The sequence below is a fragment of the Ptychodera flava genome, chromosome 5 (genome assembly GCF_041260155.1).
Source record: "Ptychodera flava strain L36383 chromosome 5, AS_Pfla_20210202, whole genome shotgun sequence".
Lineage (NCBI taxonomy): Eukaryota > Metazoa > Hemichordata > Enteropneusta > Ptychoderidae > Ptychodera > Ptychodera flava.
In genome coordinates, this window is record NC_091932.1 from 9,190,800 (window position 1) to 9,212,278 (window position 21,479).

Sequence of the window (21,479 nt, forward strand, 5' to 3'; positions counted from 1 at the left end):
AAGCCAATACACGCATAGTGCTGGGGCTGGTGCTATTCAGTGCATTTGAACTTTCCGGTTTATTTTGATCTATCAGGTAGCCACAACAATGATCGTGGTATTGCTATCAGGTGAGATCACCATTGATCTGGGTTGCTCGCAGCCTAGCCCTGTGTACATATCTGTGCGTTCCCGGCATTATACGGCTGGGAACACACAGACCTGTACGCAGGGCTACTCATCAACCATACAACGGCGTCATCCATACAACGATCGTTCACTGAGACCGCTGCAGTCCATCAGCTGTGCAACGAAACTGTCGCAGTCTACACAGTTACGAGAATAAAGACAAAAATTTAATACTGAAATCTTGGTGCAATAAACCCATGCACAATGATGAATGAAGGCAAATTTGTCTAACAAGACAGCAATTCTTGGTCTTGGGCTTTCCTCGGGTCATTCGACGCAAGGAGAATGGCGGTACACGCGAGCATGTAGCTAAGGGACTGGTCAGTTGCTCCAGCCAGGGGTGGCGGTGGATTCATGGGGGTCACCCTGGTTTTGACTTTGGTGACGGGGGGGCACCATGTTTTTGAAATGCCCAATAGGGGGGTCAGTGTGTTTTTCAAGTTCAACAAGGCTCATACTTGCATAAAATGCATTGTGCCAGCCACAAATTTCAGCATTAAGTTGCATTTTCGGGCGCCCTTCGGGCGCGTTACTTTAATAATAAACATATTTTTGTGGGGGGGGGGGTCACCCTGTTTTCGAAAGTTGGAATGTGGGGACATCCTGTTTTCGAAAGTTGAAATTGGGGGGTTCAGCCACTTTTTGACATCGGCAAAAAATAATCCACCGCCCCTAGGCCAAGACACTGACCAGTCCCTAATACAACTGTTTTGTTTACCAGAATTAGAAATGATCAGACACTCTAAACACCAGTAAATCAGCACGCTCAACCGACAGAGTATATCAGATTCATTGAAGACGGATTGGAGGTCGTAAGAGATCTCTTTCTACCTCCATGCCATTTTCAATGAATCTCATATATTCTATCGGCTGAGTGTCGCTTATTGACTGGTGAATTGGAATGTCTGATCATTTCTAATTCTCGTAAACACAACCAAGCACAATGCTCTGTGTACCGCCATTCTCCTTGCGTCGAATGCCCGAGAAAAGTCCAAGACCAAGAATTGCTGTCTTGTTACACAAATTTGCCTTCATCCATCATAGTGCATGGGTTTATTGCACCAAAATTTCCGAATTAAATTTTTGTCTTTATTCTCTTAACTCTGTAGACCGCGAAAGTAGGTTGCACAGCCGACTGCAGTGACCTGCAGTGAACAAGCACTGTGTGGTCGACGCCTAGCGCATGTCCTTTCTTCTACGAACAGCCCAGATCAGTGGTGATCTCTCGTGATAGCAATACCACGGTCATTGTTGTCGCTAGCACAAAATAAACCGGAAAGTTCAAATGCACTTGAATAGCATAAGCGCTAGCACTATGCTAGCTCTGCATGGCAGGGCTGTGTGTTACCGGCATTATACGGCCTCCCATGGTGGCTCTTGTGGTGGGAGGCCGTATAACGCCGGTAACACACAGCCCTGCCATGCAGAGCTAGCACTATGCGTGTATCAGCTTTAGTCTTGCCAGGGTCTAGCCGCAAAAAAGGCAGCTCACGGCCGGCCGGGCTGTGCGCGGTCTTTTCCTAACGTGTTGCTGTGAAGCAGCAGCCGCTACAGGCCAGCGCTGCAAAGGAAACAGGTCAGAAAAGCCAGCGCACGCGCACGGCATATGGGCTACAATAATTGCACCTAGCCTGGATCATTCTTAGCCCTGCCATGGTACCTTCTTAGCTCCATGGCCCTGCGTACGATACTGTGTTTTCCCAGCGCGGCGCGAGAGGCCTACCGCCTCTCGTCCAGCACCTTCAACGCCGGAACGCACAGCATCGTTTTGCGGCTGTATTAGTCAGCCAGAACAAGTTCCTACATATAATATATATATTATATATTATATAATTTTGCGGCTGTATCAGTAAGTTAGAACGAGGTCCTATGTATATAAAATTTTGCAGCTCTATCAGTAAGTCAGGACGAGGTTCTATGTATATAAAATTTTGCAGCTCTATCAGTAAGTCAGGACGAGGTTCTATGTATATAAAATTTTGCAGCGCTATCAGTAAGTCAGAACAAGGTTCTGTGAATATAAAATTTTGCAGCTCTATCAGTAAGTCAGAACGAGGTCCTATGTATATAAAATTTTGCAGCTGTATCAGTAAGTCAGAACGAGGTTCTATGTATATAAAATTTTCGAGCTGTATCAGTAAGTCAGAACGACGTCCAGCTGTATCAGTAAGTCAGAACGAGGTTCTATGTATATAAATTTTTTCGCGTCGAGGCTCGACCCTTGTCCAGGCTCTATAGTCTATGTATGTATGTATGTATGTATGTATGTATGTATGTATGTATGTATGTATGTATGTATCTATGTATGTATGTATGTGTAGTGTGTGTGTTTATGCATGTTTGTGCGAAATTATGTGTGTACGTGTATACGTATGATGTATGTATGAACGTATGTATGTATTGTACATGTCTGAATGAATACACTCTATGCGTACGCGTATGATTATTTATATATATATATATATATATATATATATATATATATATATATATATATATATATATATATGCGTGTGTATGTATGTATGTATGTATATTATTTTTTTTTTACATTTGGCGCCTCGTAAACAGAAACTGCCCAGTCATAACACACTACACTGACACATCGATCTGGTTTGAAACATTTTATTGCAGGAAAACATTTTACTAGTTATACAAACGTTTAAAATTATATCAATATAACAACTTTGGCAAGCAATGGGCACCTACTGCCTATGAGACAGGCAGCTAACACATGCTTTGAAAAAACTATAATCGTACTTTTGAAAAATAGTCTTTAGAGTTTAAAAGAAAATACAAACGATAAATGAATTTTGAATTGAATCTACCACTAGCAAGACTTTTTCTTTGCGAGCTACAAAATTTCAATATTCTATAATGCACTATGAAAAGAAAACAAGCCATGCACACTGGTCCGTGTACAAATCTTGTTTATTTCAACTTCCCCAGACAACTGTTTGCATGGGACATACAATTTTGTCAACTATGCCAGCTGGCTACAGCTGAAACTATTAGTGTGAGCAGTTTTATTGCAGTCCACTGCAGTGGCTTCGCTATCTAATGCTGAAATGGTTGTAATACTTACTGGCTGATAAAAGAGATATATTTTGCTAATGCCATGTTATAAAATTATACTTTGCACGTTTTGTACTTGTTTATTTACAAGCACCCAAAACCATGGCGGCGCCCATGAATTAAGTCGGGTACACTTCCGGTTACTCGCATAGTATATTATGAATCTGCGCATGCGTAGTCAGTAAGCCGCTGGCGAGACTTTTAATGTCAACTTGTTTACAATTCAATCCAATATAGGCATCAGTTATAGACAGGGCTATGGTAACCGCATTTCTTTTTTCATGTGTATCATATCGACTTCAATTTTTAATCACTTCCAGTGACAAATTCCCAATAACAGTGACTTGTCTTCAATAGGAAAGTAAACTTTGAGTGTGTCTGACATGTCGATATTATGGAAGAATCTCCTTTCTCTGTTATTCTGATACTAATACGAATTTAGGCTCTGGTCATGTTGTACACTTACCAATGTGGTATTAGACGCTCAATAACTTCACCAACGTCAAAAGCGACATAGCTGCTGGTTTTGTATAAAGTTATTTAGATTGCAGTAACGTGCTATTATAAAAATCCCTGCAAACGAAGTCTCGTTTCAGGCAGTCTCATTAAAGCAATAGACCTTGCCGTTCCTAGGTCATTAAATAGAAGTCATGTCATCTAAAGTTGAGGCATTTGTGAAAAGTAAAGAAGCTGTTAAAAGTTGCTTTAGGGACCGTTCAGTTTTTACGGCCTGGGGACCAGCAAAATCTTGTCGCCGGTGTTCAAAAAATATAGACCCCCTGCATTTTTCGCGAAAAAATGATGACCCCCCCTTTGTCAGACGAAAAATTTGATGACCCCCCCCCCCCCCCCCGCGGAAATATAACCCAAACCCATATGTCAAATTTACCCATATGGTTTGCATTTGAACTCCGGTACGCGGCGCACTTTATTCATGTAGCACAGATGCCAGTGCACAAACTTCTCAGCCACATCCATGCAAACGTCTGTTAATTAGGACGACTGAAAGGCGATTTTTAACTTCATTTCCATAGACAACTCATGTCCATGGACATTGTATAAAGTAAACTTTATTGGAGTGGTTCGCCATAGGCAGCCCTCCAGTTAAGAGGGTCATGGGCCATTACGTAATGTCAACTTTATTCCAGTGGGTAACCAAAGGTGGCCCGCTGGTAAAATGGTGGGTCGATCATGGCCATTGCACGAAGTAAACTTTACTGAACAGGGCCGCTGAAGGCGTCCGGCCGTAAAGATGGTAATGAGGTATTGCAATAAAGTCAATTTATTGTAGTGGGCCGCCTGCCGGTAAAGAGGGTCGATCATGGCCATTGCATGAAGTAAACCTAATTGGAGCAGGCTGCAAAAGGCGTCTGCCCGTTAAGAGGCTCATGGGTAATACATAAAATATATTTATTGTAGTGGGCCTCCGAAGGCGGCCCGCCAGGAAAGAGGTCAATCATGGCCATGGCATAAAGTGAACTTTATTGTAGGTATTATGTTTTTGAAAATGTGGTGACCCCCCCTTTCCTACCAGTGAAAAGTGATGACCCCCCCCCTTCGCAGATTCCAAAATATATGATGACCCCCCCCCCCTGGATTTTGCCGCCCCCCGGCCGTAAAAACGAACGGTCCCTTAACAAGTCACAAGTATTTTCATCAAACCTTTATAATTTACATAGTAAATTTTAAAGCTTCACTGAATTCACTGCTTTCCCTTTTGTGACTACGTAATCCGAAATTGGAATAAAGTCCCGCAACCAAGGAGATCACCCTGTAACAAATCTCACTGTTTTGCACACTTTCACCATCAGGTCAGGTAAAGTTGCCTCGTTTATACGCATTGCATGGGAAAACAGGTCAAGAAAGATTTATGCTTCAAGGTATCTTGGAGAGGTCAGGGCTGCACTGAGACATTTGCTGGTCAGTAGCCCACAGAGTTGTCGCCCCTGGGCAGAACTCATATTATAATACCTTAATGATAGTTGGTCAGTAGAGCTTCTTGTGAAAGCTGCTTAGGGACTTAACAGAAATTACAGAGGGGAGTGGGACTGGTGTTTTTCAAAATGACACTGCATGAAAAATTGTCACCCTTCAAAAGTGTTCGCACAATAAATAGTGACCCTCTCAATTTTTATGCGCGAAAAACAGTGAGCCTCCCCTGCATATTAGAGTCCATATAATATGTAATTTAACCTCTGAACTTTCAAAGAATCAATTTTAACCCTTACAATTAATCACTTTTATGCGAGATTTCAAGTAAAGAGATCAAAAAATGACAAAGTCAAAAGGGGCGATAGCTGTTATGTTTACCTTCTTTTAGTTTGGTTTGTAATTGTACTGAGAGCACTATTGTAGTTAGAAACTTTTTACTACCTAAACGTCAACATTTACCAATATTTACATATGGATTTACATATATAAAAAATTTGAAAGTGGGAAAATGTTTAATAGTTTACCGTAAACTACCATCAGATGTGAATTAATATAGGGTGAAATTCCAATATCAAATGGTAACCTCCCCCTCCTCCAAAAAGCCCGCCCTACTTCCTGTAATTTCTGTCCAATCCCTTAGCTTTCTTTATCTACTACAGATTTCGATTGAGTATAAGAATTCGAGAAGATAGGAGCAACGTAGTTCGCTGTCTATTTTATCACGGTAACATAAACATTGGATTGAAGTGCCACTAAAGTAATTAACTGGGCGCTTTCAGTAGAAGGAGATCGTTTATTACACCACTGCTTCTAGGAGTAAACTTACAGCTGTGAACAATACTGTATATTCCAACAGGACACTTTATTTCAAGCTACAGAAAAAACGTTGAAACAATGGTGAAAGTGGATACAAATCCAACAACAACATGAATATATTTTATGTTGACCAATAAAATTGTGAAACATCCAAAAACACAGACATTGTGTTGACACAAATGCGCATGATTTAACCCGGGCACGAAGTGTTGATAACTCTGTCTTATTGTAATTTCGACTCATTCAATCAGACTGTTGCCGAAAGATATATCACTAGTACAGGAGCTGACTGGGTTGGCTTCTGATAAACGTTGGTAAATGATCTTCCTTTCTATCATGAGTAGAACTCAGGGTGAAATACGACCCCTTCTATTTCCATATCCACTGATAATTACTTTTAGTGGCTCTGCAATCCAATGTTTATGTTATCAAGATTAAATTTACACGAAAAGACGTTGTTCCTAATATCGCGAAATGTTACACGCAATCGAAATCTGTAGTATGTTAAGCATCTGTAGTATGTAAAGCCAATGTTATCGGATTAAAAAGAGATCACAATATGTGTTAACGATCGAATGTTCGAGGTTACAACTCGATGTGAAATGAGATAAGGGAAAACATTTTTGAAATTTAATTTGTAGATATCCTTGGCTTGATTAAAAATTCAAAATGAGTTGAGTGTGTCCTCTTCCAGAAATCCATACTATGAGAAGACTACAAAGTTGCATTAATTGCCGCTTCTATCTATTTTGATCCCCTGATTTATCTCTTTCGAAAATAGAAAATACTTTTCTACCTATGACTTGTACGTCCGTAATAAAAATGTTAGACATATTTCAGCCATTAAAAATCGGAATACAATTTATATTGCCGGAAGATCACTGTGACAACCACACAAGAAACTGTACACATACACTATCCGGTTAGGTTAATGAAAATTAAATCTTTATGCACATTATGGCATGCATGTGCATGTCTTTCAGGGACTTGTTATGATTAGTGATGAATAATTTTGATCAAAATTACAGCATAGATTTGGAAATACCAGTACATTTCCATATGGACATTAATAAATCAAATTGCTTTACATCAAAAATTTTGAGACAACTCTACAATATTCAATGAGCTCCATACATTTATGCTGTAGGACAAAGAGACAGATCTCAAACCAGACTCGCCTGTAAAAGAAATTTTGGCAGAACTCTAACGAGAGTCTATACCGATTTTTTTCTTTCAAGACTCGGCGAAACGATAACTACGACACTTACATTGACCTGGAAATACAGCAAGCCGCACAAACATCTGCGAAAAATTGCAAAGCTCTCTACTCAAAACTTTCTTTTAAACATTAATCTATACATGCCGTTCAGATGAAAAACCTCTGTCAAATACGAAGGTGTAAAACAAAGTTAACAATGCCTGACGATCGCATCGTCACCTTGACTACAAATGCCTATTAACTCAACGCATGTCATCTAAATCCCGAATCGTACTGCAATTACCGGTTCATGGAAGGGCAATTTCGTATATTCACTCTCTTCCGGTTACACTGTTTCTCCTTCAAAGTGAAATCATCCTCTACTAGATCTATATAGAATTAGTTAGAGTTATACGAGACATTACGGAAATTTTTAAGTTTCTAGTACAACGAACACGATAGACCATGGTTGCAGTGACATGTCAAAAGAAAGCAGGTCATCTACTAAAAGGTTCAGAGAAAAGATTAATGTTCACGCTCAGACCATTGATTCTTTTTCTAGAGCCTTCAGCCAGGCCTGGGATCGTTAATTTGAAGTGATGCATTTAATGGTTTATTTTGTAAAATGCAATAAGTTTAACGCGAAGAAATGTAGGTGTAGGCGTATAGCAAAATGTGTAGAGTAACAGAGAACAAGCAAACTATTGTATCTGGTCGATCAAGCTTGTTTCAAACTTTGAGATGTAGCCAAACCACCGAAGCGTTCGGAATAAATCAGAGGATCGAAATAGATAGAAGCTGAATTCCCTGCTTATCCTTTTGAGGCTACGTTATTCAAAACTGGCATGAAAGCCCGCAACCAGGCGCTCCTGTAACACTCTCAACTTTGGTGTACACTGTCATCACTATCAGGTCAGGTAAAAGTCACCTTGGGAAACAGGTCAAGACAAGTGTATGCTTCCAGATTTCATCGAAAGGTCAGGGTTGTATGGATATATTTGCGGGTGAGTATACTAAGAACAAGTAACCCAGGTTTAAGAGTTTGTAGACCATGGAGTTGTTGCCATGGACGAAGAACTCATACAACAATACCTCAGTGACAGTTTGTCAGTGGGGCTTCTTGTGATTGTTGGTTCCACCGAAATCGAAATGAAAGCTGCCTTGGCTTTCTTTGTCTATGTTAAGACAATGTTATCGGATCGTTCTCACACTAGGTAAAATTGAAAACGTTTTAGCGAAACTTTGTTATTTGCAAACATGGTGGATTAATAGTCCGAGTTCGATTGTTTCAACACATACAAAGTTACAGGGCAGTTTTCAATCCCTGGTTCTGGCATTAGTGAGTTCTCCTCCAGAGGAAACACAGGGTTAGTTACAATGTTAAATTCGCCGTAATGTTAGTTACACAATTCATCTCAACAGTTTGCCACCTCTGCTATCCTGTATATATATATATATATATATATATATATTATATATATATTATATATATATATATATATATATATATATATATATATATATATATATATGAATATTTATATTTATGTATATTATATATATATAATTATTATTATTATTATTATTATTATTATAGTTTGCCAAAAAGACTCCAATGTAGTGATTTGACATTTTGTATGAAGCACTATATCAACGACATTCTGCCTTTTTATAGTTGTGATAGTTGCGCAAAAATGGTGACCCTCGCCTTAAGGCATGTCTGAAATATTATGACCCTTCAATTCCGCTTCATCGAAAAATGGTGACCTTCCCGTCCCCCAAAAAGCCGCCCTACTTCCTGTAATTTCTGTCCAATCCCTTAGCTTTCTTTATCTACTACAGATTTCGATTGAGTATAAGAATTCGAGAAGATAGGAGCAACGTAGTTCGCTGTCTATTTTATCACGGTAACATAAACATTGGATTGAAGTGCCACTAAAGTAATTAACTGGGCGCTATCAGTGTCTGTGAAAGTAGAAGGAGATCGTTTATTCCACCATTGCTTCTAGGAGTAAACTTAAAGCTGTGAACAATACAGTATATTCCAACAGGACATTTTATTTCAAGCTACAGAAATAACGTTGAAACAACGGTGAAAGTGGATAAAAGTCCTACAACAACATGAATATATTTTATGTTGACCATTAATATTGTGAAACATCAAACAACACAGACATTATGTTAACACAAATGCACATGACATAATCCGGGCACAATGTGTTGGTAACCCGGTCTTACTGTAATTTCGACTCATTTAATCATTTCCAATAAAAACGGGACAAGGGCATCAGTCTTGAAAGATTGTTGCCGAAAGATGTATCAGTAGTAGTTTGCAAGAAAGACGTAGCGGAGACTCTGATCTTGGCAGAGACAAAACGCCAACATCAGAACTCAGTGGGTGTCTGCTAATAATCCTTTACGAGTGAACTTACTAGCATTTGACCATTCACTCCGTAAACACTGCTTATTTTGCATTAGAACACATTGATACTATATTTACTAGCCCATCGACAAATAGTCAGACATGAATACTTTAATTGAATATTTGAAAATAAAACCTCTTACAGGAGCTGACTGGGTTTGCTACTGTTAAACCACGATCGTGACGTCACACCATTCAAAACGCCAGTAATTATCCAGAAGAAACCCCTCTGTTGTTTTCATAAACTTCCGGAGGTATTTCCAGAAACACCTCCGGGTGTTTCTGGAAATACCTCCGGGAGTTTATGGACACCTGGTTTGGGATAAAATTAACATAGAACCATGATTGGTCCTGAAATAATACGACATAACAAAGGATACTCTGAAAATTGATTTTATTCTAATTTCGTGCTTTTAGTTTATTGGTGACAAATGTTTATTTTGACAGATTAATTGTGATATTTATGGAAGATGATTCTTTGACAACGCAGCAGTCAGATAGCTTTTTCTCTCCAGATAATTCTTTTTCTTCAGTGCTCCGCTCATCACATGCTGCATGGCATACTGTCGCTTCCCGCGATACAAGGCATGTTCTCTTTGGTGGTGGTTGTTGTTTATAGTCACGGTCCCTGCAATCGAATTCCAAGAATATTCCTTTAGTAAATTTGAAGGATAGCACGGCACAGTAAGAGGTTCTTTATCCGTCAATCACTCAGAACTTACTTAACTTGCATACACTTGATCGCCTTCGTTCACTTTAACATTTCATTTTGTTCTAGCCATTTATGTATCATATGAAATATAAGAACATTTCCGAAGACACCATGTTAATCCTTCTGGTGCTGTAATTTTTCCCTCGAAAATTTTAAAACAACTTTTATCGATTATTATGAATTGTTCTGAAATCTTGTAGGTAACTTTTGACCGAACGGACATCAAATTTTATTGGTTACACTTTTAAAATCAAACTTTGGGCAACAATCTGAAAAAATAACTGGGTACATTTTATCAAGGCGACAAAAATTGATATGCGCTAAAGCTTAAAGTTGTTTACAATACTACAGACCTTGTAGAATTCTACTGATGTCGTGTTGCTGGTTGTCTGACGTTCGTTTATGGCTTCTAACCGCCTCGCTTCTGTGACTAGTTTTTTCACAAATCAGTTGTTCGTCAACACTGGCATCACAGTCGTGTGCTGCTGTGCCCTCAAGGAGTGGTTTGTGTGATATCCTTCAAGTCCAGCTTTCTTGCAAAGACGGGCAACAGTAGAATTCAGAGCATTGTGTCCCAGTAGGCGATTGGTATACCAACAGGTTGCAGTTGAATTCGTAGAAGGATACAGATAGTAAGCTTGGCCACAGGCGTTTGGCACATTGCTGGGATAATAATCGTATTTAATATGTAGAATGTCTATATACGACTTGATTATTCAGAAAAAGAATCACCGTACGTGAGATATTGATGTAGGCCTATAGGCCTACATGTTGCTGCGAATCCGTAGCCTCTACCACTCGGGTAGGTTGGTCATTGGAGTGGTAGGGCTACGATGTGTAATACGCAAATATCGCACAGGATACGGCCTCGGCCAGAAATTTTCAAAGGCACAAATTTGACATAACTTTTCAAAAGGACCGTGTCCGGTGTTCATATAACCTACCCGCTCAATAATTACTCGGTATTTGTCATTTTCTCTCCTCCAAATGGATTTTTCGCAGCAAGACCGACGATCGCCTTGCTTAACCGCCATCTTGAATTTAAAGCTGCTTGACCCATGACGTCATGCAAGTCTCGCAAGTTCCCGTTCCTACTTCATTTGCATTCAGATATGAACAAACAACATGTGCGCTGACTAGTATTGCTGTCTCAGCATCGTCGGCTACGTTATGCGAATTTTCGCATGGTAAAAAGTGAATGAACAGAAAGCAAATAACTTTAAACTTTAAAATTGTGAAAAAATATGAAATATGTTTATAAATAAAATAAATTGTTTAATGACACTAAACTTGTCCAACTATTATCCATCATGCAAATTATGCGAATTATGTTAAATTCCCCAGAGAAATTTTACATCATAGATCATGATGTTCTCCATCACAGAGGTTAAATCTTTGTTTGATCTGCATTTGGCAGAAAAGTTTGGGTATCATCTTAAAGATGAACAGTCTCAAATTATTACAAATGTGATGAGTCACAAAAATTCAATGGGCATACTCCCCACAGGATATGGAAAGAGTGACATGTATGTCATTCCTCCACTTTTACTAGATAAGGTCAATCCCTTGATTCACCATATTGCAATAGCAGTAAGTCCACTTAAAAGGTTAGTAATCGCCAAGTAAACACTTGTTCTCAGAAGGGGATCAAGTGTGCTTATACTATTAACCAAGAAGAATTAGACCAAGAAAATATAGATGGTAAGTACAAGGATAGTTGAACCAAGTGCATCTTAAGATATTTTATAAAACATCCCATTTTCATTTTCTATTTCACCCTTTCTATTCAATCAAAAGACAATTACTAAAACAAATTGTTTTTCATACATATTTTCATTTGTTCACCCTTTTTTTGCATTAAGAAAAAGTACTTCACAGCTTAGAAAACACCAAAAGTGAATAATTACCTAACATGGGATCATTTACATATACTTTTGTTCATATAATGTACTCTTTTGTTTGGCTATTAAAATATGAATGGATTTATAAAAAAAAACAGGGTGGCCCACCCCTATAAATTCCCTCTCAGAGAACCTGTGAACTTTTTTCTAACCAGCATAAACTGTCATTCTAGGTCTTCAACAGGGACAGTTTAGTATTGTCTTTTTGTCACCAGAGGCAATATGCAAATGGAGAAGTGGTCATTTCTGTTTGAAACAGATGCATATAAGAAGGGGTCTGCCTAATGGCAATTGATGAGGCACATGTGATGTATACATGGTTGTATTGATTTAAACATTTATAGTTGTATTTATTCACATTCTTGTTTTTAAACTCTATAAATATCTATTTTCATGTATTAATGGACAATTTTGACTCTGCGGATTATTTGTTAGCAGTCAACTAGTGTTCTTTCCAGAGCAATTACAGAGCAGTTGCCACCGTTCAGTAACTTTTGGAAAACCAAAAACCTCATTTACATACAATTACCTATACTGTTATGCAAAGTTATTAAAGGGACAAGTCAATAGCTTTTGACATTATCTTAGACATTTTCTTTTCCTGTGGGAAGTTATGTATGTTGTTTGGCATTGTAACACATACAGAACCACCAGACTTTCAGACTTTTACCTTGTTGATATAACGTTAAAATTCTTGGATGACATAATTTAGGGGAGGCTACCAGAAATCATAACATTGGTATATTTACATACCCATATCAAAGCTTATTTAGAGCTCTAATGAAAAATTAATAGCTCGTAGTGGGCTAAACAATATGAATGACTTCTCGCATGTAATTAGAATATTAAATAATAATAATAAAAAGACAGTGACTTTATCACTTTTGTACAAAGACTCATCTTTTTACTGACAAACTTACGTAATTTCAATTTCAGGGGCAATACATTCAGACCCATCTACAAAGAAATAGGAGATGTAAGAAGTTTTTACACTAGAGCAAGTGTGCTTATCCTAACAGCAACATGTACTGAACCAATCAAGCATAACATTTTGAAAACAATGGGCCTTGCTGAAAGTGACATTCAAGTTGTTGCAAAACATCCTGACAGGTAAATATATGTTTCTTCTGAATGAATCAGCCATTTTCTTAATAAAAGATTAATATTCAACTGACTGTAAGAGGATTAATATTTTTTTCACAGACCCAATATCTACATGACATTAAAAGCAGAATCAGGGATGGAATTTAGAGAAGAAATTGTGTGGTACACCAGGGAACTCAAGGAAAATGGAAAGCAGGCAAGAAAATGCATCACTTATGTCAGGTAATAAAAGATTATAGCAATACCAGAAATAATTAAAATTTGGGAATTATACATTCTTGCTGGCTTAAGAAGACTCACCTTTTTTCCAAAATTTTTACTCGTCATTATAGTTTTGACTGTTTTCTAGTAGTCTTTGGTATCTTTTTAACTGTAGTGTAGAGCAGTACAGCGCAAAGAGATATTTGTCGTGTTTCTTTTTTTTATAAATTAAATATTATTATTATTAGTAGTAGTAGTAGTAGTAATACAAGTTTAGGGGCTATAAGTCATGTATAGAAATCTAGTAATGGAATTTTGACGGCCAAATGGTAGCCATCAAGATCTCAGTGTGCTTATAAAATGGATGAAATATTTGAAATAACAAACATCAATAACCTTTATGTTGTAAGTTTGATGACTGTCTGTGTTCATGTTGTGCTGATTTTAAGAAAAATATAATTCTGATGGTCTAAATGGTTGCCAAAGAAACCTGTGATTATAAAATAGATGTAATATTTGAAATGACAAACATCAGTCAGTTAGTCAATTCAAAATGAATTGTGTGTTTCGATTTAAGGAGCATTATCAAGCAGGAAAGCTATGGAAGTACCTCATGTGCAGCCTTGGTGAAAAGGCATATATCACCAATATCCAATCGGTTGAAAACAGAATGGTTGATCTATACCATGCCCAACTTGAGCCAGAAGACCAAAGACGAATTTTAACTGAATTTTCAAGCGTGAGTAGTAACATCAGATGCGTTGTTGCTACAATGCTTTCGGACTAGGTATTAATATACCAGACATTGAGATAATCGTACATTGGGGTCCCAGTAACAATATTTTACAATATTGGCAGGAAGTGGGGCGAGCGGCTAGGGGACCCGACAGGAAAGGTCAAGCACACTTGATGCATAAGAACTGATATTCATCAATGTGATGATGACATGCAAGCTCTATGTAATGGTTTTATTAAAGGTAAACTAGCTTGTCTGCGCATGGAAGTAATGAAAGCTTTAACTGTAACAGGCATGTGTCCAGACTATTTGAAAACACTTGCCGGCAAACCACCATGTGACAGGTGTTGTGTGAAATGTACCTGCAGATACTGTGAATGTTGCTCTCTATGCAAAGCATCATGTCCATGTCAGAAGTAATAATTAAGACTACAACAAAATTAGTTTCACACATGCTGATTTCATTGAGTCATTATATCAACAGTATGTACCACTCTCAACAGTCATCACAGGAAGAGCGCATAACCATACCATTTTGACAGTCGCTCCATTCAGATAAAAAAGCTTCTCTGGTTTCTCTGGTTTTGCTAAAAATAACCTTGCTTAATTAAGGTAGTAGACTATGCATGTCAACAACAATAGTGACCATTGTATTGCATGTAGAAATGTCAGAAAACACACATAGTTTTTTCATTTTCATGATTTTCACAAATGATTAATTGCAATATCCTTTATTAAAAACGTACAACAAACACAATGTCACCATGCTTCAGTGATTTTTTGATAGCACCATAAATGTATCTTTTCCATTGACAAAATATTAACATAAAAAGCACCGACTCAGCATTTTGTTGGCTGTCAGCATTATAGCTGTATCCTTGTTACATGAGAAGTAACTTTATATGTGTTAGTTCAACTGAAAATACAATATGTAGAGAATTCTTAGAAGCAAAAGGAAAGAACATTTAATTATCCCACACAGCCTTCATTTTAAAGGGGTAAATGTAATGCTCAAAGTAATAGGATGATAGGTGATTAAACATAAATTATCTCAAAAAGTAGAAGGAAACCCCATTTTTCTGGTCATATCATTCTGGTTATAATTTCTAGAAAAATGACAATATTCTTAGTAATGGGTAGTCACTCACCTTAACATAATTTTATGATTTGGATCAAACATAGTCTGACATCATTGAAAGAATCACCGACATTGTACTTGCACTATTAGGGACTGGTCAGTTTCTTCGGCCTGGGGGGGGGCGGTGGATTCATGGGGGGGGGGGGTCACCCTGTTTTTGACTTTGGTGATAGGGGGGTCACCATGTTTTTGAAATGCCCAATAGGGGGGTCAGTGTGTTTTTGAATTTCGACACAGGCTCATCATTGCCTAAAATGCATCGTGTCAGCCACAAATTTCATCCAGTTGCATTTTTCGGCGCGCCCTTAGGGCGCGTAACTTTAATAATCAGACTTATTTTTCAGCACGCCCAACTTTAACATATCAGGCATACATATATCAGAGATATATGTATGTTCAATATTTTTCAGCGTGCTCTTCGAGCGCATTACTTTAATATATCAGACATTTTTCAGCACACCCTTCCTGTGCATTACTTTAATATACAAGACATATATATCAGAGATATCAGGATGTTTCATATTTTTCTCCGCGCCCTTCGGGCGCCATACTTTAATAAATGAGAGATATATGCCAGAGATATCTTGATGTTTGCTAAGTTAAAGTGTACTATTATGAAATCTGCATTTCATATGAAAAGCATGACAAATTCCTGATACTTTTCTGTTAGCTCTCTATGAGAATTCAGTATGAGAAAGCAACATGCACAAATATCAATGTTACAAGAAAAGGTCATCTCAAACTCTGCACACATCAGATTTGGCTAAAATGCCTCTCTATTGTTCCTCAGGAGATTTAATTGGATGGCTGGCAAGTCTTAACACCCATCAAAGTTTTTGAATTACTGCTTTTTCCTGTTTGATATTAATGATTGACATCCATTTCTGTACAACAGTTCAGGACATCTGGTTGAGCATAGAAAGTGTGAAATATATTCACAGCTCATTCAAAATGTACTGTATTCAAACTTTAAGTTGACACTTTGAAATTCCTATCTTACAACTGACATGCCAACAATTTCATTAAAACACAGAATGACTTAAAATATAAATGTATGTAAAATATAACATATATATATATATATATATATATATATATATATATATATATATATATATATTACAGTATTATATTATTACATATTACAGTTGTTGCGTGCGGGGGGGTCACCCTGTTTTCAAAATTTGGAATGGGGGGTCACCCTGTTTTCGAAATTTGGAATAGGGGGGGTCAGCCACTTTTTGACGTCGGCAAAATATAATCCACCACCGCCCCCCCCCCCCCCCAGGCCGAAGAAACTGACCAGTCCCTTATGACCTTTTATTGAATGAACATGTTTTGTATCTTGAATTTTCACCTCAAGCATAGGTCCTTGTTCAAATGAGCACAATGCAGAGAAATGGTAATTCAGTATCAAAATTATTAGATATTGTTGCAATTTGGTCAATTTATTGTGCTCATTAAGTTCTTATGATTTCTGTTTGAACGATTGTGAAAAAAAGGTTGGTCATGAGGTTCAAAAGTAACATTGTCCTATGAAAAAAAAAAGTTGGATAAATCAGTATCCCCCACTTTTACACACAATTTTTTTTCTATTTTTTCTACAACTGTGGACATGTAATGCTAAACCTTTTCAAAATACATACCACACTTAAATCAACTGTAATGTCTTTCCAGCATTCAAACTGTATGTTTGAAATTGAAAAAAAGTCATGTAAAACAAAGAAAACTTAAGATTAATAGTCGTCTATCTGTAATAATCCCATATTCACTGAAAACAACTAATATTTTAAATAAAAATGTAAGAAATTTTGCATGTAAACCTCAAGCTTGGTGCCTTCTTGTTACATAAACATGCACTCTCTTTACTGCACTTTGCAGTACTTATGGAATGGGAAAGCTATTTGTCATTTGCTTTGATTCAAATAATCCTACCTTGCTGTTTGACTGATTGTATGACCAATGACTGACAGTCTCTGTCTCTGTCTCTGTCACACACTCTCTCTCTCTCTCTCTCTCTCTCTCTCTCTCTCTCTCTCTCTCTCTCAAATGACTGCCTTCTGACTGTTTGCCTGTCTGCCTGCAAATAACTTTTGTGGATCTCATTCTAAAAATATCCATTTGTTTGCCAAAAAGTGCAGAAAGGCTTCTAACTTAAATTAGACATTAAGTATGGCCCAATTGCCACAAAACTATTGATTTCAAAAAGTTATACCGGTATATCCCGAAAGTCTGAATTAAGTATGATTTTTCAAACCATGCAGAACAAACGCAACAACACAAACTGAACAATGAAAACAGCCATTGTACTATGCTTTTCAAATTGTCAATGTCATTACCAGTACTATGATTTCCAAATTAACATTAGTAACCTACAACGTTATCTGCACAGGGGGACTTGCAAGACATCAATGAGGAATCTGTGATGGTACAAATCACAACAAACCTAAGGATATTGAAAGTATTGGTGTCTGTCTGTCTGTCTGACTGACTGACTGACTGACTGACTACATGTCTACCCGTCTGTCATTGACTCTCTATTATGTGTCTTGAGGAAGACAGTCTCTCTCATTGTCTAAGTTCTCAGAATAGTACTCTAGCCTAGATTTGAGCTTGTGTGGATCTTTGACACCAACTCTGTGAACAAAACTGCCATACTGGCAGTGTTGTCTACCTATTATTTCATCAAATAAGTTGTCATCCTTGTAGGTGGAAAAAACTTTGCAACGTCAGACTTGTATGATTCCTGAGTTGCTTTGGGTTTAGATATGTATTTATCAACCACGTTCACACTGTATGCTTGGTCCATTCGCTGTCCCAGTGAACCCACCAGCTGGCTGCATCTTTCCACCTGCATATCAGAGTACTGGCCATGGCTGTGCTTTAGATTTTCTGTGCAGAAAAATTATTTTCATCGGAAATGAAATAATTGTCATACACAATTTTGAAATAATTGCAATACACAATTTTGCAGCTGGTGGCTTATGTCACTCGTGTTTCTCTGTTTCACAGGTATCACTGTAGGGCTATGTGCCTGCGCAGTTCAGGAGAGAAATACAAACATTTCCATCCATCAAAGTCAGATCATACCATTTAGATTTGTACAGGCCATTAAAAGGTGACGAAAACTATTGTGTATGTAAATTCTGACACCCTGACAGAAATACAATTACTAGATTTTGACAGTTAGATTTGTTGGTTGTCTCCTGAATTTAGTCAGACCAGCTAATTGGTTTAGTAGTTTTGATGTAAAAATGTAACTCAAGAGACACAACTTTACAGTGGTGGGACATTCAAGAAGGTAAACAATTTACCTCTCAAAGAAAGGAATTATTCTCTCCATAGGCTGAAACTGTCTGTCTATTGAAATAAAATAATTCTGATTTTTGTAGATTTTGCCAATCTCATTATTGAAATCTAGGAGGCCAAAACTTATCGCATACTGACATCTTGAAATTGACAGTGTCTGGGTCACATGGCTCATTGAGCAAAATGTGACAGAAGATCACAATACCTTTAAATTCATTATTGAGGAATTCATTGACAAGGTCAAGAGCAATATTGTGGCCAGCTCCACCATGGATATTAGCTGTTCGATTCCAAGTCATCTCGTGTGCTAACCTGGGGGACAACCATCCATTCACTCCTGAAAATGAAAAAAATGTCAACAAAAATTTTAAAATTGATGACAATGCATTACATTTTTTATAAATTTAAGGGGGACACAGTTGCAGCATATTTGTAAGCCTTTTTTTCTGTGTTAATTTTATTTTTGGGGGGAGGGGGGTGTTGATGTTCACTGAATTAAAAAAGCTTGCTCCATATCATGTTCCTACTGTGTGTACGTGTAGCTGCGAATTTAATTGACAAATGAATTCAATCTCCAGTAATCATGCTCCAGTACAGATACAAAATCTGTATACAAGGCAGTATACTTGGCCAGTCATTGCAGCTTTTCAAAGATGAAAAATTATTTATCAAAAATCATAAAACTTACAGCCAGCCTTTAAGGAAAGCTTTATCTGATCTCAAACTTCAACAAAAACCTGGTAGATTTTTCTTATAAAATACATTAAACTAGAAATACAGCGTTACCTGAATTTGTCCCTTTTGTCATAAATTTCAGCTGCAGTCTGGCCTTCAGAAGATTGAGTCAGAAAGCATGAAAATTCATACATGACTTTTGCCAGATTTCCCTGACAATGAGTAATGATGTATATTTGCAATTGATCACAGTACCTGCTAGTAGCCGGGTCCAAGTATGAGATATTTTGTGTGGTGGTTCATCCAAAATCCAACATATTTAATCTCCAGTGAGACAGCATTGCTGGGCCATCGTTTTCCCTTTCTGCATACTCTAATGACATATGCAGCAAGCCTCTCCAAGCAAGGGCTTTGGAATATTCAAGAACATGATCTCTAATTCTTTCATTTGGCTTTCTTGCAGACTGACAACTTAGGGAGCAGTACCATTCATCTGTAAATAATTATGTATTTGAATGTAAATAAAAAACGTCATTTCTACAACTATATGCCCACTCTTGTGTTTTAATCCTTGCGATTTCAGTGTATTAAATATGATTCTTCATCTATGGCATCAGACTGTTGTGCATCTGATTTGTCCCAATTAACAGCCCCATTGCTAAATCTTCATTACCTATAGCTGGTAACATTCATTTCTGCCAACATTGGAAGTGTACATTCATGAGATGATGCTGAGTAACAATTGAGAGTGGATGTGTCCTCAAAATGAACACTGCTAGCTGTTTAAAATCTGTTTGAAGTCAAGTATCAATATTTAACTCTTTCCTCAAGACTTTTGTTAAGACAAAGTAGAAGTAGTTGTAGCTTAAGGTTTGTTGCATAGAGCTATGACAGAAGCAGATCAAATAAGGTTACACTACTGATGCAAAATATGTCCACTGTGATGTCACCAAGTACCTCATAAACAAACTCAGGGGTAATCTTAGTCCAAGAAAAGTTGTTTGAGAACATGACATATTTTACATTTGAGATAGTATAATGCCATTGGAAGGTTTTGGTGTTCAGGACAAGAATATTTCACTGATACTTTTATGAAAATAGAGGAATTTTTCATTTAATTTTGTTTTCAAAAATTATTGAGAATATAATTCATACAACTCTATAGTAAACACTCACCTGGAATTTCTGTCAATTGTTTGCATTCACAGTGAAATTTTATGCCATACACACAATTATTAGCTGCAGAACATTCCACTAGTGGGGTGCCTGGTTTGTTTGTCTTACAACAAATGTTACATGCTGTTGGCAGTCTGGTGAACACCACCATTCCTCATCTGGTATCATATCTGCTTCAATGTCCACACATACTATATGGTACCACCTTCCAAGGACACACTTATCACCGGCAGAACACTCTATCCATGTGTAGCAATCAACACCTAGCAAAAGAAAAGAACAGTGTAATTATAGTTACAGATTTGGTAATAGGCCACTTTCATGACCCCTGTATGACCTTTACATCCTGGCTTTTTTTGTTGGTATGCGTTTACCATTTTGAGTTCAAACTCTGGAACAGTTGACCCAAAAATTCAATTTATGCATTCACAATCATCCTAGAACAAAACATTAGATGTAATCAGTTACAAAAGGGAGAAACGCTAAATGTTATAGGATACCAATTCACCAAAAAGACCAGGATGTGAGTTCACTCAGGGTTAATGGCCTATTCAGGCATTTTCAACACCAATCCTAGCATAGATATGTATGGACTGTAATTGCAATCTATCATGACAGTACAACACACTCTATCTGGCATAGTACATACCTTCATCATGATCACGATACACAAATTCTCTGTCATCACTATCATCATCATTGTTTGCCTCAGTCACTTGCTGAATAGATGTCGTGTCAATTTCTGGCCACAAGAAGAATACCACTTTTTTGAAATATTCTTCATGTACTGCTTCCTTGCTGCTTTTCCATCATGGGCTGGTGAGTTCTCAGGAACACCATCCATAGTTTCCATTTGGAGAATTTTCATGGTCAGCAGGATGACAAGACTTTCAGTGCTGAAGTTAAGTAGATTGGT

The 21,479-nt window shown here is 37.5% G+C and overlaps 1 long non-coding RNA gene across 1 annotated transcript; it reads right to left on the reverse strand.

Annotated features, from left to right (window-relative positions):
- Positions 1-16,719: 16,719 nt before the first annotated feature.
- On the reverse strand, positions 16,720-20,990 carry LOC139132946 (uncharacterized). The gene is made up of 4 exons (XR_011552499.1): positions 20,564-20,990; positions 19,643-19,880; positions 18,918-19,049; positions 16,720-18,295 (listed from the first exon to the last, which is right to left on the reverse strand). It is a non-coding gene; the product is annotated as an uncharacterized lncRNA (long non-coding RNA).
- Between the last annotated feature and the right edge of the window lie 489 nt (positions 20,991-21,479).